Genomic DNA, 18615 nt, shown 5'->3' with positions numbered 1-18615 from the left:
CTGTTTATTGGGGTCTACTTCAGGTGTCTTCCTTGGACTGAGTTCAAAATCTGGTGGAGGAGGAGGATTGCTCTCTAACTCTGGCCGAGAAGGGCTTTCATCATGTGGAGGACTGACTTCAATGCTTGGTTGAGGATTAGGTGGACTATGGCCAGCTGGAGTTTTCTCAAGTGTCTCTCCACCCAAGTCAATGAAGTGGGGCCGTTTTATTTGCGTTTTACTCCCTTTTCCTCTTAACCTTGTGCTTCTCCTTAAGTATGGTGGACTAGTACTCTTTTCTTGTAGACTCTGTTTTCCTTTTGCCTTTTTCTTTGCTATAGCAGCAGCCTGAAGATGTACTAATCTTTCTGACAGTGGTTGATAATCCTCCTCTATGGATTGCTCAGGGGATGGGTAGACTTCTTGGATGGTCCTTTTGCCTTTTTCTTTCTTCTGTTTCTTGTTTTTAGCTCTATCTTCTTCTTCTTTTTGACTGGTTTCTTGAGTTTCTATAGTAGGGGAGTCTTGGACTGTAGTGCTCTTTTCTCTCCTCCTACTTTTTCTTGGTGTCCTCGGTGTGCTACTTTCAGAGGCCTCAGATGGCTCTTGGAAGTAGTTTCTTATCAAGAATTGCTCCCATGTATCTTTGTTTTTCCTTAAGTGGTCTTCAATAAGAATTTTTATAAGTCCATGATGGTATAAATGAGGGTCTATATTGCCTATGTGTTATTCGACTGTAATGCTCATCTTCTTCAAACTCAAGAGCAAGAAATAAGGCAAATTAAGAGTTTGATTTTCTAAGAAATTCATCAACAGTCTAGCATGGTGCATATACATCGAACCGAAGCGTCCTTCACAGGTGACAAATTTTTGGATAACTAATAGTAGGCTAGCCCATTCTTCCTTTAATGCATGAACATGAATTCCTTTAGTAAACACTGTGGTGTCCATACCTGGGTTTCTTAGCATGATTCTCCATGCCTGTTCATCCACGCTTTTATTTTTGAACCATCTCTCACCCTCCTGAGGTAAGCCTGTAGCAGCTGCTACCGTTGTTTCGGTCACTGTGAGCTTCAAATCTCCAATCTCCACTTTCTGACCATCAAATGACCGTGCAAAGGCCTTGGTTACTTCATTGTTATAGCCTTTAAACCTTTGAATGAATGGTAACCATTTAGCTTTCTTCAGTAAATCCTTGGCTTGAGGGTAACCTTCGAGATATTTTGGTCCTTCTGGCTCTGCCCTGAGTAGTTTTCCCATTTCTTTCCCTGTTTCAAATTTCAACTGAGGATACAATTGCGTATGAGGATTTTAGCAGAGGATAGTAGCTCGGTTGCAGGGTTTATGGTAAAAGGTAATGGCTGCAATCGATAGCAGGTAATGGAAATGCTTCGGATTACAGGCGGAACAGAGGATAGACAGTAGTGAATGGGTTTACAAACTGAAGTACGTGTATATGAAAAGAAGGTCTTAAATGAAATGGTAAGTGACCGGTAGTGGAGGCGAGATCTTTTTTGAATTAACGGCTGCGTGTGGGAGATCACACGTTTTAATAGATAGCTGCGGAAAATACGGTGAAGAAGAGCCGTAAAGAGATTGGTCACATCTCATGAGCGCAGATGGCAAATGAAAGTGCAGTTAACTTGAGTTTAAACCCGAAAAACCCATCATGAGACCGTTAAGAAATGAATGCTTGGTGTATGGAGTAATGTCGTGGGATAGGAGTGGGTAATGGAGCTATCATATCGAATCATTGCACATAGTAGAACTTTTCATGGTTTGATAACTATGCATAATCATGACTTTAATTGCTATTTGATAAAAAAATTTGCTCATACCTTTGGAAACTTTGTCATTTCTTGCCCATAGCTTTTAACCAACTATTCTTTCTTGATGTCTTGGAGATGCTCCATGTCTTCATGGTATTTGCTCACTTACACTTGCATTTTCATGATTTTCGCACTAACATTTTGATTGTGAATTTGAAAAACAGAGTGGTGGTGGCTGCGGAAATCGTTTCTGGTTGCGGAAACTGTTTCTGGCTGCGGAAACTGCTTCCAGCTACGGAAACTGGGACAACACCCACTTAGCTGAACAAATGTGGTTAGAAAAGAACTAACTGAGTGAAAAATAGTTCTGAAAGGAACTTTTATTGATGAAATGAGAATGAAATGAGTGGAATGGAATGAAAATGTAGCGGAGTGAAGTGAAGAGAAAATGTGAATGAGATGGAGATGAAGTGGAATGGAAAATGAGGTGGAGTGAAGATGGAAAGAGAAGGAGAGGAGATTTTTTTTTTTTGGAAAATATAGAGTGTCAAGTGTCCTTGATTTTCACTCCATATTTTTTGTATAAGACTGCCAATCTATGATCGGTTTTCAGGCTTATACAATTTTTTATTTTTTATTTTTTTTTTTATTTTTTATTTTTTTTTATTTTTATTTATTTATTTTTATTTATTTATTTATTTATTTTTTTTTTTTTTTTTTCAGAAAGAATCAAAGGCTAGGTTGGTGGGGAAGAAGGATTCTTCTCCACCAGCCTTATTGCAGAATTCCCTTGGAACATCTTGACAAATTCTTCTTTTGAGAGTGGCTTATGATAAATTTTCAATTGGTGGCCATTCACAAGAAAAGAAATCTGAAATTCATCAATGGTCTTGACTCTTACTGCTCCATTATTAAAGACTTTGTCAACTTCATATGGCCCAAGCCAATGGGTCTGAAATTTACCTTTAAAGTCTTTGAACTTGGAATGAAACAGTAATGCCCAATCTCCCTCTTGAAACTTTCTCTCTTTGATGTATCTGTCATTCCATTTAGCTCTTTGATGTTGAAATAGATCAGTCTTTAAAATTGCTTCTTGTCTGATCTCATCTAGCTCATTTAGTTGCTCCATTCTGTGCTTTTGGCTTCTGATAGATTCATCCCCAACTGGACTGCCATCTTGAAAGTCTTGACTTGAAACTCAATGGGGAGCAGGACTTCTTTCCCATAAACAAGTTCATAGGGAGAATGTCCTGTTGTATTCCTCCATGTAGTTCTGTAGGCCCATAAGGTTTCAGGAAGCCTTTCTGCCCAATCTTTTCTGTGTAGATGAACAGTTTTGGTGATGATGCTCTCAAGAACTTTGTTTGTAGACTCCACTTGGCCATTTGCTTGCAGATGGTATGGAGTAGATTTTCTGTGCTTGATTTTGTATTCTTCCATCAGCTTCTCCATCAAGTTAGATGTAAATTGACTTCCCTGATCTATCACAACTTATCTTGGGACACCAAAACGAGTAAAAATATCCTCAAAAAGAAATTGAACAACTGAATTTCCAGTGGCAAAAGGAAATGCTTTAGCTTCTACCCATTTAGTGACATAATCAGTGCATACCAATATATACTTTTTCTGTTTAGATGGTGGATTAATAGGTCCAATGAAATCTAAAGCCCATTTTTCAAAGGGTTCGATGAGTACCTGTGGTTGTAATGGCATTTCATTTGAAAGAGTAGGTCTCCCAACTCTTTGGCAGCTGTCACACCTTTTGACATATTGTTTTGCATCTTTGAAAAGGAAGGCCAATAATATCCTAAAGAAAGGATTTTATAGGCCATCCTTTTGTCAGCAAAGTGTCCACCGCATGGTTCATCATGACATGTCTTAAGGATGTTAGGCATTTCATCTTCCCGAACACATCTTCTGATCACACAATCTAGCCCTGTTTTAAACAATTTATTAGAAACCCATGAATAACTTGAACTCTCCTGAATAATTTTTCTTTTTTAACCAGGAAATAGATGTGGAGGTGGCTTTCCTGTAACCAAATAGTTAGCAATATCTGCATACCAAGGAGTCTTAGCAGTTATTGCAAATAAATACTCATCTGGAAACTTATCCTCTACAGGAGGATCTTCATTAGTATTTTGGATTCTAGACAAGAAATCAGCTACTATATTTTGTTTCCCTGGTCTATCCAACACAGTAATATTGAATTCTTGTAAAAGTAAGAGCCATCTTGTAACTCTGCCATTAGTAACAGGTTTATTCATGAGATATCTAATTGCGGAATGATCAGTATGGACAAAAGTTTCATAGCCAGTTATATAGTGTCTAAACTTATTGATTGCATGAACAACAGCTAAGAACTCTTTCTTAGTCACAGTATAGTTTAACTCGGTGGGAGTCAAATTTTTACTAGTGTAGTAAATGGCATAAGGAACTAAATCCTTTTGTCCCAACACAGCTCCTAGAGCTGTATCTAAAGCATCTGTGGAAATATGGAAAGGAAGCTTCCAATTTGGCCCTCTCAAAATGGGTGCTTCAGATATTCTTGTATTCAAAGTTTCAAATGCAGATTGACAATCAGGATCCCATTTGAATTCACATTATTTTGTAAGTAATTTGAAGAGTGGAGATGCTATTTTGGTGAAGTTTTCAATAAATATTCTATAGTATCCAGTAAATCCAAGAAAACTTCTAACATCTTTTTGACAAATTGGAATAGGCAACTTGGAGATGACTTCAACTTTTGATCTATCAACTTTAATCCCATCCCCTGAAATATGATGTCCTAAAACAATCCCTTCAGTAAACATCATAAAGCATTTTTCATGACTTAGTGATAGGTTTGTTTCTTTACATCTTATAAGGACTTTTTCCAAATCCTCTAATGCCTCTTCAAACGAATTACCATAAACTGTAAAATCATCCATATGAACCTCTACACAATCATGGATTAGATCGTAAAAGATTCCTAGTACTGCCCTTTGAAATGTTGCGGGTGCATTACATAATCCAAAAGGAAGTACTCGGTAAGAAAAAGTTCCCCATGTACAGGTAAATGTGGTCTTGTCCTGATCTTTAGGTGCTACCTGAATCTGATTGTAGCCACTAAAACCATCCAAAAATGAAAAACACTTTTTGCCTTCTAAAGTATCTAATACCTGATCGATAAAGGGTAAAGGAAAGTGATCCTTCAAAGTTGCTTTGTTCAATTCCCTGTAAGCAATGCATACCCTCCATTTACCATTCTTTTTAGGTACTATAACCAAAGGAGAAACCCATCGGCTATCTGAAATTGGATAAGTGAAGTTGACATTAAGTAGTTTTTGGAGCTCTTCTTTCACTATCTCCCTAAGGTTTGGATTCATCCTTCTCTGAGGTTGTCTGATCGGTCTACTGTTTTCCTCAATGTAGATGTGGCGAATGCAAGTCTTAGGGTCAATACATTTCATATCAGTATATTCCCATGCAAATGCAGTAGAATGTTTTTGCAAGATTTTGGTTAGTTCTTCCTGTTGTGATCTTTCCAAATTTTTGTTGATATTCAATGTTTTACCTGGAAAGATCTCAATGGCAGAACTACCAAACTCTTCCATAGAGAAAATAGACATTTGTCTAGATGATAGATACTCAAGGCAGAATCTAACTGAAATTGTGTGTGGTCATATTTTGAAGATGTTTCAAAGTTTTCTAATGTGTTCAGAATTTGACTATCTTCACTAACTTCAGAAATGGTAAAGACAGGTTGTATAGCATCTTCATCATCAATCCACTCATTATCTCCTATTTCTGTATTGCTTTTGCTGGAGGATACAGATTGAATTTCTTTGTCGAATTACCATCATAAATATACATATCCCCAGACCTACAACTGATGAAAGCATCGGCTGTGGCTAGCCAAGGTCTTCCTAAGATGAGAGGGTGTCCTCCTAAATTACTCTTGGGGGTTAAAATCATGAAATCTACTGGATATTCCCAAGAGTCTAAGGAGACTGAAATGTCTTCTAATACACCATTTGGTTTAATAATTTATCGATCTGCAAGTTGCAGTAAAGTAGGTGTAAAAAGAAGATTAGGAAGTTTCAGTTGTTCCATAGTCTGTCTACTCATAATGTTGATAGCAACCCCTAAATCAATCAAAGTATTTGGAATTTCTACCCCATTGATATGTGTTTTGACAATTGGACTACCGGGATCTACATACTTCTGCATAGTAATTTTTCCCATCATGATGTCTGCAATTTTTCCTACCAGGTGGATTCTTCTTGTATCTCTAGGTTTCCTTCCTGGTCTTTTAAGACTCAACTCCTTTATTGCTTTTGCTAGAATAGGAATCTCTCTAATGGCTTGTAACAAGGGAATCTTGATACAGACATTCTTCAATTCATCTAGAAAATCATAGTCAGGCAACAAGATTTGTTTTTCCACCCCTTTGTCAATTTGTAATCTTTCAGGAAAAAGAGGTTTGGATGAAGATGCAGGTTGCTCAACTATACGAGTTGTGGGGGTTAGCTCTTTTTCTTTTTCTTTCTGAGTGCTTGGGTTTTGAAGAGATGCTTCAGAACCCTTATTGGCTTCAAGAGAATCTTCCTCAGAAATGCTTTGCTTTTGGGCATCTATAGAAGGTTTATCTAAAACTCTACCAGATCTAAGTTGTACATCATTGAGAGGAACAATCATATAGGTAGGAAATTGTTGACCTTCTACCATGTAAGCATTTTGAGGGTTTTTATTATTGGGGTTTGGCAATGGCTGGGAAGGAAGTTGATTTGACTTCTGTTGGAATGGAAGCAAGAGTTGAGAATTTGGGTTCTGTTGAGAGGGTTGTTGTTGTTGAAATGGCAATGATAGTTGTGGATTTTGATTTGGAAGTTGTGGAGCTTGCTGGTTTTGAAAAGATGGAGGATATTGATAAAATTGAGCAAATCTCCCATAAGGATTTTGCATGCCTTGTACCCATGATTGAAAAGGATTTTGAGGTTGGGACCAAGGTTGTTGCCAAGGATTCCAATTTGGTGGGGTTTGAAAGTTCATAGAGTTATTAAACCCTTGGTTTTTTTGCCCCTGCCAAGGTCTCCTTGCAACAAAAAAGAGAGACTCAATTGTATTTGGATCTTCTTGGAAGACAGCTTTGAGCCCAGGAATTGAAGGACAATCCTTGGTCTCATGATTCTCTGAACAAATCGCACATGTTTCTACAACTTTTGCATCCAAGGGACATTCCTTGAGAGCATGTTTTTTTCTACATTTTGGGCAAAAGATGGCTAAAGCTTCAACTTCTGCTTTATGCTTATTGTGGATCTTAAGAGTGTCTAGTTGCTCACTAAGACTCCCTAAGATATCAGTTTTGAATTCATCAAGCATATTGCCAATCTCAACCCTACTTACTGATCCAGTTGCAGATTTGTTTGCTCTGATGAGAGAAGTATCTCTAGGCCCTTTTCCAGTTTTAGATTTTCCTCTTGAGAGATGGACACACAACTCTGCTATATCATGAAGTAGAAGTTGAGATATGTCTCCTTTTCCCATCATGTTCAAAATATCTATCCATTCATCTCTAATGGATTTTAATAGAAGGGCTTTGAAGGTTTCCTCATCTAAGTTACTCATTTTTGCTCTTTTCAGATTGTATTGGAATCTTTCAAGTAAATCCTCCAAGTTTTCATCTTCTCTTTGTACCATTTTAAATACTTCATCCTTGTGGTTGGTAGGCATACAATAGTCCATGTATCTATCCAGAAATGTTTGTTTCATATCATTCCAAGTCCTAATGGATTGAGTGAGTAATCCCATGAACCATTTCAAAGCAACTCCTTTCAATGTTGAAGGAAACAGTTTGAGTTTTTGAGAGTCTTCCAGATAATCATAGGTTCGACACACGACCTCAAACTCAAATAGAAATGTTTCAGGATCTTCATTTCTTAACCCATGAAAGTTTGGGAGGACAGATGGTGAAATATTTTTCATTGTTGCTCGAGAACCCTCATCGACTATAGGAAATCCAAATGAGTTATCTCCATCCCTATTTCCCCCATTGTTACCTCTACCTCCTCCCCTCCTCTACCTCTACCTCCACCAAATCCATTAACTCCCTCTTCTGTCATGGTAGTTTCCTCAGAGATTTCAGAGTCCTCTGGTTCCTCTACTAATGGCAAATGAGGAGGAATTTCTCCCTCTTCTTCCTCAGGTGATTCTACTTCTTCAATTACAATGTGTCTCCCTGTAGAAGGAAAGTAAGGATCTTTTCCTAATTCAGATTCGATGGATGGTGTGGAAGAGTCTCCTAACTCAACTACTGCCTCTTGAATTCCAGGAATTCTAGGGCTAGGAGTGTAGGTTGGAGATGATGGAGGTGTCTCTTGTCTATTCCTTGAAGTAGATGGAGTTGTGAAAATCGAACTCTTGGCTCTAGCTAAAAACCTTCCCCTAGAATCTCTTGCTCTATGCATATCATTTTTATTTTTCTTCAAGTCAGGCTAATAATTCTCTTTCTGATCTTCCAGGTCACTCTAGGTGCAAGAAGAGAGCATACTCAAGAAACTATTAAACCAATAACTTTCTCTTTTCTGATCCTCCAGATCACGCTAAGTGAAAGAGGAGAGCATACTTTGAGAGGTTATCACTTTTCCTTCCTTGAATTTTTTTTTTTTTTAAGAAATTGGCTACCTAGTTTCACTTCCCCGGCAACGGCGCCAAAATGTTTGGTCCATTTAGTGTGTTCTAAATTGCTAATTAAAATGTCAACCCGGGATTCGTAAAATGATGAAGTGAAGTGTACTATATGTACAAGATAACCATTTTCTTAGTCTTCTGTCGTTTATGAGTTTTTTAGTTTGTTTTTAGATTTATCTTTTATGGATTCCCTAGTGTGTGATGGAGAAATTGAAAGTTAAATATGGATGGTAATGGTGATTTCTACAGTGATTTTCCAAGCTTAAAAGTGTTCAAAAAGAAATCTCTAAACTAACTGTAATGAAATCAATTCTCAAGAGGAGGTAAATGTATCAAACAGTGAACTAATGACAATGGCCCAGTATCCTTACTGCTGTATGAAAAATAAAGTAAAAACTGAAATTAAAGCAACTCAAAGACTGAAAGCAAAGCAACTAAATCACACTACTTCAACCCCTGTTCTGATCCTTTACCCTTCAACTCAATCTGCCTTATGGGAAGTAATCATAAAAAAGCTTAGTAATATGATATCTAAATTGCAGGAAATTAAATTGCATAAAAGGAAACTAATCACACTACTTCAACCCCTGTTCTGATCCTTTACCCTTCAACTCAATCTGCCTATAGGAAGTAATCATGAACAAGCTGAGCAATATGACATTTAAATTGCAAGAAAGCAAACTAAATCATACTACAATAAGTAATATTCTGATTCCTTACTAATAGAGTCACCTGACTATAGAAAGGAAATCATAAGCAGATGAGTAATATGATGTCTAAGTAGCAGAAAAATAAATAAGAAAAACACAATTTGAAAAATGACAGTGCTGGAATTAAACTTCAGGAAATGAAAATCAACAGGAAGGACAAGATGATCTCATGTCAGTAGTTATAAAAAAAATATGTAAATCTGCCCGGGCTACCTACAACAAAACCTGTAAAAGAAGCACTGATCAGCTAACAGTTAGAAAAGAAACATAAAGGAAATATAGACAAAAAATGAACATCAGAACAACACACTATATATACAAGCAATGATTAAAAAATAGTAAATGAAAGCAAGTAAGAAACTATACAAAGCTCTGGTGTACAGGGGCCCTCTGCAACCTCAGCCAGTCAATCACTTAGTCACAAATCAGATTCAAAAAAACTGTCTTCTCATGTATTTAAAGCAAAGTGAAATGCAGTACAGTGGGTGACGACAGTCGAAATTACAATACAAAAAGCTAATCTATTCAGTGTATATCAACGCATTATTTATAAGAAAAAGATGTTGCAACTAATTCCTAGATTTATGCTGCCAAGAGACACGTAAATTTCCTTGAGCCGAGATCTAGCGTGATGGTCATGAATTCATGGAGTGGTGGCTGCTTGGTTCAGGTCACGGGTTGCTCTCCAGGTGTGCCAGTACCTCCGAAAACTATGGATCGTGCCACGCAAACATTCACGTGGGCAAAACAGAGCCGTGCCACCGCAAAATTCCTCATTTGGCCCTTCCTTTGACCATCGTTGACCACGACTGCTTATGAGTGATTTGGCTGATCTGAGGGGACACACCCCATGTACACGTCACGTGCAGCTTACCCATGTGGCTGGTTTCTCCATTGGACACCTGTAGCATAGCCTTTAACAAAATGGCTGCGGAAACTTGGGCTGGCTGCGGAAAGTGACAAGTTTCCGCAGCTGCTTGAACAAAAATCTAAATCAAACAATAGTCATAAACATAGTTAGGAAACGATTCCATAAGCTCTTTTTAGACTATTATGCAATGATTTGACAGCTTGGTGGATGAAGTAAATGGAAAAAGAAGGCTGAAAGGGTATATAGGGAAGTGCAAGTTTGAGACTCAATAGTAGGCGTTAATCTCTACCCCTCTTTTGAGTCCACCAGATTATGGTAGAGTTTTCCTTTTGTATCTTGCAGCCGTAGAATCAACCATAGGTATGGTTTTGGTTCAGGAAGATGATTCTCTCATAGAGCATGTGATTTACTACTTGAGTCGAGGCTTGGTAGGCCCTGAACTACGCTATTCTCTGATTGAGAAATTGGCCTTGGCAGCCGTCCATGTTGTCCAACGGCTTTGTCATTATATTCTACTACGCAAACATTTGTCTTAGAGGCGATCAATCCTTTCCAATTTTTCCTCAACAGGTAAGTGATTGGGGGCAAATACAATCGATGGATTGTTATTCTACAAGAATTCGATCTCGAGTTCTTGTCGGCCAAGTCTAAGAAATCATTGGTTTTTGCGGAATTAATTTCTGAGCTGCCTTGTGAAGATGATACTGTTTATGAGGAAATTTTCCCAGATGAACATCTATTCCTCATCTCCTCACAAGATCCTTGGTATGGAGATATCATCATCTATCTCAAGACTTTGAATTTCCCTCTTTCTTCCTCCAAGGATGAACGTTGAAAATTACGTCACCTGGCTAAGAACTATGTCATCATTGGTGATACATTATATCACCAAGGGGTTGATTCAATTCTTAGGCATTGTTTAACCTTAGAGGAAGCAGAGTCTGTGCTTAATGATTTCCACAGTGGAGCTTGTGGTGGTCATCTATCTGGGCTTGCAACAACCCAAAAAATCTTGCGTGCCGGCTACTTTTGGCCTTCGAATTTCAAAGATTGTATTTAAGCGGTCAACCATTGCCACCCTTGTCAAGTCTATACTCGGAAGATGCACGTGCATCTAGCTCCTCTTTCCCCTGTTATCACTATCAGTTCTTTTACAAAGTGGCGTATTGACTTTACTACTTGTAATCTGCCTTCAGTAGCGAATCACAAGTACATTATAGTGGCCATAGACTACTTTACGAAGTGGGCTGAGGCCATGCCCACTTATAAAAATGATAGTGAAACAACAACATTTTTCCTCTTCAATTAGATTATTTCTCATTTTGTTATCCCGAGAGAGATTTTCACTGATCATGGCAGTCACTTCCAGAACCAACTGATGTCCAAATTGGCTCTTAAGTTGGGCTTTTGGCAGGAGCATTTGTCTCCATATTATCCTTAGGCCAATGGACAAGTTGAAGCCATGAATAACTCCTTCAAGACGATCCTACAAAGGATAATTGACAAAAATCGCTCCAATTGTCATCTAATGTTGTATCCAGCTCTCTGGGTGTACCGAACATCGGTAAAGACTGCCACCGGTTTTACACATTTTTAGTTAGTTTACGGGCTGGAATCTATTTTTCCTATCAAGTGTGAAATTCCATCCCTTAAGCTAGCTGTTGAGCTCCTTCCAGAGACCTCTAGTCTCAAAGAGCGCCTCCTTCATTTGGAACATCTCGATAAGTAGTGTCAAGATGTCGCCATAATCAATGAGGCTCATAAGAAAAGGGTTAAAACTCAGTACGATAAAGTTGTTCGTCCTCGAGTCTTTTCTGAAGGTGACCTTGTCTTGGTCTATGACCAAGATAAAGATGCCTTGGGGGCAGGAAAATTCAAGTCTATGTGGTATGGTCCCTTTATAGTGAAACAAGTTTTAGGAAAATGGGCTTATGAATTAGTCGATTTTGAAGGGAACAAGTTGGCAGAGCCCCGAAATGGGCTCTACCTCAAGAAGTACTTTGCTTAGGTTATGGTCGAGCAATGGCTTCTTTGTATATTTTGTATTTTTGTACATATTTTATTGGGAGTTTTTGTGATATCGACATTTTTTTGATCTGCTTTGGCAAGTGTTGATGGATGACTTGGTCTATTTCGGATTTGCCGATAGTGCTAGTCGGCACACTCGAAATCTCGCTTCCGCAACTTGGGTGATTTATTATCCAACTGGTCAGTTGATGGTGTCAAGGGGAGTATGTATTGGTTCTGCGTCAAATAATATTGCTGAATATATTGTCGTCATTATTTTACTATCCGAAGCTATTTCTTACGGAATTGATTCATTGGTAGTGTATCTTGACTCATAGCTGGTAGTGTCAAAATTGAATAACATTTATCGGGTTTGGGATCCTTATTTATATCGCCAATTTTTGAGAGTGAGGGTGTTGCAAAGATCATTTGTTTATATTACTTATTTGCACATTCCACGATCTGAAAATTCATTAGCGGATTCTATCGCTAACTAAGCATTAGATTGGCATATCATTCATTCATCAAGATAAAAACAAACATAAAAATTTGGAAATGTGTATATGTATATATATATATATATATATATATATAACTGCCCGTGTGTACTAAAGTGTTTCAAAAATAATATACAAAATCGGGACTAAATGCCCAGAATCATGTCCAATCTATCTATGACCTAGCTGAAGATGAGCGACTAAGAAGGTGACCATTGCGTTGGCCACACGCCAAAGAATGCGAACCCAATCTCGTGGTACTCCTACCACGCAGCGCTGCATCTCCTCAGGTAGGTCTTCTATGGCCACCATCGGTACCTGGCGAGTCAATCTCACCAAGTTTCTTTGAACTGCGTATAACACCCTCTCTGTTTCAGCAACTGCCTCTTCGACACCTCTTTTGCGACGCCTGTGCTGCGAAAATCCATCTGGTCGTACCAGACCCACATCTGGAGCATGATCATTATGTTAGTATTTTAATCCCATCAAAAATATTTCTAAGTTCATTCTTATATTTAAAAAACACATAAAAATCTTAAAATTGATAAAAACTTAAAAAATGGTTACCTATCTCTCCCCATGTGGCATTTGGTGGCAGCACCAAGTCCGAATCTCCTCCGAAATCCATGCCTGCATAGGGATAGTCATCCACAACGATGATTTGTTGTTCCCACCAGGAGAAGAACTCATCATCAAAAGCAGTCCTCGGCACGTCCCCGCCTCTAAGGCATTTCATCAGGTCGGCCAACCTACCCATCCGAGGATCTCGGGGGCTACTGATAGAAACTGATACTCTGGGGTGCAGCCCAGGAACCTTCTCAACAAGAAGGAGCATGAAATGGTTCTGTATCTGAAGTTTTTGGTCTGCCTTTCTGAATGGAGGGCAATTGACTCTTCATATTGGTAAGAAGAGGTGTACACCAATCAAAAACAATGGTGAGACACTCCACAGCCAAGCTCATGGATACTCGTGACGCTTGGTGCAATGAGGCTGATCCATTTATCCTGGCTATGGTGAACAGTAAGATCCTCAGGGACAAGCTCTCCACATGTTTAATTGGAATCTGGCTTCCAATCTTTTCCGAATGTCTCGGACAGTATATATGTACGTAGTCCTCCACTAAAAGACTACCTTGTGTCCGGCCAGTCGAATGTACAACTTCTACTCTCTAGGAGAGTCCAGTGATAAAGTAAATATCCTCTACCTCTATCCTCAAAGGCATTTGATCAATCATAAATGCATCATCTTCGATACTCCAACAGCGGATAAGCATTTCAAGCAAACGTGTGTTGGCCTTCATATTGGGCATTTTGAAAAATTTCAATAAGCCAAATCCCCTCAATGCATCTAAGGCTTGTTGATCATTCATAACTTCATTATCAATGGTAGTATGCTCCCTATCTCTCCATGTGATTGTCATCCTGAAAGAAAATTAAGTTTCAACTGTTAGTTTTTTGTGTTTAAATTTCAAACCGCGTATATGCGGGTCCCTTTCATACACAGTTGCGTGTAGGGCCTACGTGTACGCATGTTTATAATATCCAACCCAGGTATACACCGCGTTGAAATTTTTAACATAAATTCCTACGGTCAAATCTCAATTAAAATTTATAAAAACAATCATAAAGTAATGCAAGCTAGAATTGGGGGTTACCTGATGATTTTGATCCAATTTGAACGGTCCAATTTTTTGGGGGGCAAGTTTGCTCTTTTTTCTCCACATCATTTTCTCTCAACACAAATGGTACAAATGGTGAGTCAAAATGTCATTTTATAGCTTTGAAAATGTCAAATTTTTTCAAAACTTTATTTTTCCGTCTCATGAATGTTTTAACTTGTGAGCTTGGATTGTCGGGAATAGGTTGTTTTTTTAGGACTTTTCGACGCTTCTTCAGAAATTTCATGTTGGTTCCATGAATGCTGACCCTTCATGGCAGGTATCATTTACTCACTAGCATATAGGTTAGGGAAACTATTTTTTTCCATGTCCTTTTGCATACTAGCTTCCATTTGTCGATATGCTTGTGATAGGGTCGATCCCATCGTGTTATGGTTAGTAAACCATGTTCACTCGCCAATTTTTAAATCATGACATGATGGTAGAGCCATCCTTTACATGGGCATCGTAGTTAGCACCTCATTGACATTTGTTGCCCATGCTGTTTTATTGAGTAGGCTTGGGAATCCCCTGTAGTCCCGCCATGGCTTGTGCATTGAAGACTCAGTCCTCTTTGCTTCTTCAATTCATTCTAGCCTTATACCCTAGAGGCTCCTTTGTGTTGAGTTGTACTACTGCATTGCATTTTTACTATTTACACCTTTTGGCCTTGAGCTGGATTCACTTGGACTTGTTTTTAAGCCACTTTTTGACCATGTCTTCTACAAACTCAAACTTGCAATCCCTTAGCTTCTGCAACTTGACACGCCCGCTGACCCGTGGAAGGAACATCCCTTTGAGTTTCCTTGACCAGCTTCATCTCCTTGCATTGAGCATAGGATTGTTCCCATCCCAGGAACTAGATCATCTGTTTCATTGACACTCATTCTTTCCACTGTAATATAACATTCTTTTATTCTTTTTCTAGCTTAAAGAAAAAGACAAAAAAAATTATATATTCCAAAAAAGAGTAGGAACAGGACAACATTCCCATATATTGTTGGCAGCTAGAGTCAATTGTGTTGCCCTTGAACAAATCACTCAAAGAAAGCTCTCCTCCATTTGGGCAGGATTTATTTTGACTTAGGTACGCCTTAACCTTGTTATTGAGTCAGTTCTCCTCCGATTGGTTATATCTTCCAATCATATGGAGAGTTCGTTCGTGCCTCCTGCATGATGAACTTATACAAAATTATCATTTGTTGCCACATAATAATCATTGAGTCATGCTTTTGTTTAAAGGAAGTAAGCCTGAGTCGGCCTCTCTGCAGTGTCTCTTGACCTATTTTTTCAGTCGGCCATCCCTAGTTGTCAGTATCTTGTTTGTCATCACATCAGTTATATTGGTCCTTTACTTGTGCCGGTTTGAGAAAGTCTCCATTGACTTCTTGCTGGTGGGTCTTGTCCTTATCAACGATGACATATTGCTCTAAGGGCAGGCCTAGAGCCGCACCCTGGCCCTATTTTCATTATTGATAGGTCACCTTGTGCTCAGCATCGATTAGTATCATGGGTCTTTGACTGAGTGGTTTCCCTTGTGTTCGACATCAGCTTTCATTATCACACATTGGGATTCATGTAGTGCCTTGGTTTCCATTTGACCCTATTGGTGGATTCCTCACCTCTGTGTCTGTGTCAGCGTTCAGTATTGGTTAGTTCATATGGTTTCTATCATGCGCTAGCCACATCTTGTGTATGCCGGAAACGTGCTTCGGTCGGGTTACTACATCTTTTTTTGTCTGATTCCTTCCACATTATTGGCCTACGAGTTACACTTGCACTGGATTGATGAAGGATGTGTTAATTCCTTCCTTCTAGTGGATCTTTTCTTATCGACTATGACACATTGCTTTAGAGAAAAGATCTAGAGTCCATTTGGCAGTACGTTAGGGTTTGCAGTCATCAGTGGCAGATCCTTCACTATCAACAGTGGGAAACCATCATTGTCCCCTGATTGGTAGATTCTTCCAAGTGTTCGACCTCAGCTCATTTATTCGCACTTGTTAGATTGTACTGGGTACCTTGACTCTCATTATCATTATCTGTGAGTAGTCTCGCATTTGTTAATGATATACATCAATGACCAGTAATAAAATGATTTCTCACATGGTCGACTTCAGATCATTTATTCCCATTGTGTAGAAATGTACCACGACAGTTGGTGAAGACCTCGGGTTGCATCAACATTCTTTGGTTCACTTGTCAGTTTCTCCTGTTGTTGCTAGTTGACACCATCCACACTATATGTTTTAGTCCTTCACAACGACATCTTATATGCTGGCATTTGAGTTGTGATGTAGTATCATCTTATTCCATCATGTTCATTTGGTACTATTGGCATCAATTTTTGACATCATTGATCATATTCTTATATGTGATATTCAGACATGTACTTGTTCGATCATGATTAGATGATCCATTATGTACTTTCAGTTGTTTATACTAGTATACATAGTGGATCCTCTTGTACTTGATATGAAGACATGCTTACTTTCTCTGAGCATGGGTATGCCCGCCTTAGGTAGTTATTTCTTTCTGTTCTTCTTTTTTATGGCTTGGCAAGTTGAAATCTGGTGAAGTCCTTCTCAGTTTTTTATAGGTTTCCTTTCCATATACTTAATAAATTGCCATCATGTTCCCCTTCTGACCTCATATATTAGGGGGCATCTGTTATAGCTCCAAATATCACCCTTGGTATTTGTGATGCTTGGTTTATGGCCTAGGGAAACCCCACCTTCCAGACTTGGTTTAAATATTTTAAAAACAGTGTTTTACTTCCTGTACGCTACTTTGCCCTATGATAAAAGCGTGTACATTCGGGTTAGTCAATACCCAACCCGCGTATATGTGTTAAAACACTTTAAAAATTTAAATTTCCTTAATTATGGGTGGAGATCACGGGTTTTACCTGTTGATTACCTCCTAGTGCCTGTGGACCAACTGTTCCCAACTGTTTCCCAACTAAAAAACTAATTTGGGAGAAGTATAAAAAGAATTCAATGGGAAGGCCTTAGGGAGGAGAGAAAGGATAGAATTACTATACTGAGATTATCCCCTGATCAAGTCTGAAGTATCCCTGTGCTTCAAGCACTTCCCCAAGTTCAGGAAACCCTTATTTCCTTTAGTGTTGATATTCTCCTACTTGTTTGAGGTATCATGGTATTGGTTATGGAAGGAGGTTGTTGAACACTAGGACTGGATGGACTTGGAGGATGGTTTTGCTTGGAACTGGAAGAGGAAGACTCAGGTGAACTCTTTCCATGTTTATTATAGTTTTTTGCAATAAAAAGAAACATTGTCTTGTTCCTGAGATCAACTTTGTTTATGCATAAGATGTTATTGTTATGGCTTATGTATGAATGGCTATTTTGATGTATAAATAACCATCTATTTATATGATATAAAGTTGATTTCACTATAATGCTATATCTATATGCTGCTATGTGTACTCGAATTGGTTGATTTGTAGATTCGAATATCATCAGAAGTTGCAGAGGGTTTGAACCTTAGCTGGAACTACCCGAGCTTTATGCATGTTTCTTGCTATAGATTACTCTGATAAGGTTCTGACCCAAAGCCCTAGGGGACTTATTCCCTCAACATTTGGGAAACCCTGTTTCTGGTGTAATAATGTTTAGCCATGTTCCTTTCAAGTTGGTAGCCCATTTTTCCCTTTCAAGGAGCTTCTCCAAGGGGAAATTAACTTTATCTAGCAAATACTCCCTATTTGTCTCAAAATTTTGTTCAATGGATTTGTTAATGGCTCATTGATTTGGTATCCTTTCATCTTCATTCCCTTGGTTCTAGGACTCTTTATCTTGACTTGAACTTAAGTGTCATCCATTTTCTCTAAACCAATGACTTTCTTACATTTTCCTGGCTCATCCTCTTTACCCATTCTAAGTTTTGACATTAGCGTTTGATTCACTTTGAGTTGCCAATTTTACTGTTGCAAAAATGCAAGCATGTAGTTGGCTTTAGCCAAATCATATTTCAAAACTTTAATCTCAGCCTCTTTCTTCATGACAAGATTCTTCAATTATTTTCCATGTTTTTCATGAATATGCTCATGGAATGATGTCTCATGGTGATGCTTCCCTATCAACTGAAGTAGGCTTGGCCCTTTCCACTTCTCTAGGAGAAAACACAAGCCTCATCCCTTTGATGTAGGCCTGAGTGATTTCTACCCTAGGTGTCTTCTTCAATAAAAATCTACTAGATGAGCCAACCTCCCTTGGTTTGGATGATGCTGTTGGTGTACTGTGGCTAGTAGGCTGACTGGTAGAAGGAATAAATACTTTGGACTGCATGAAGGTTTCCCAAGAGATGTTCCTCTATTCAAGTTGGTGTAGGACAATGATTTTAATTAAAGCATGGTGGTAGAGGCTAGCTTGGTGATCACCCTTTCTATTTTTCACTTTCTTTTCCATCGTTACTAAATTTCTGTATATG

This window comes from Pinus tabuliformis, chromosome J, assembly GCF_031772625.1.
Source record: "Pinus tabuliformis cultivar Carrire ecotype Pingquan chromosome J, CPIR1, whole genome shotgun sequence".
Classification (NCBI taxonomy): domain Eukaryota; kingdom Viridiplantae; phylum Streptophyta; class Pinopsida; order Pinales; family Pinaceae; genus Pinus; species Pinus tabuliformis.
This window is presented reverse-complemented; position numbering follows the sequence as displayed.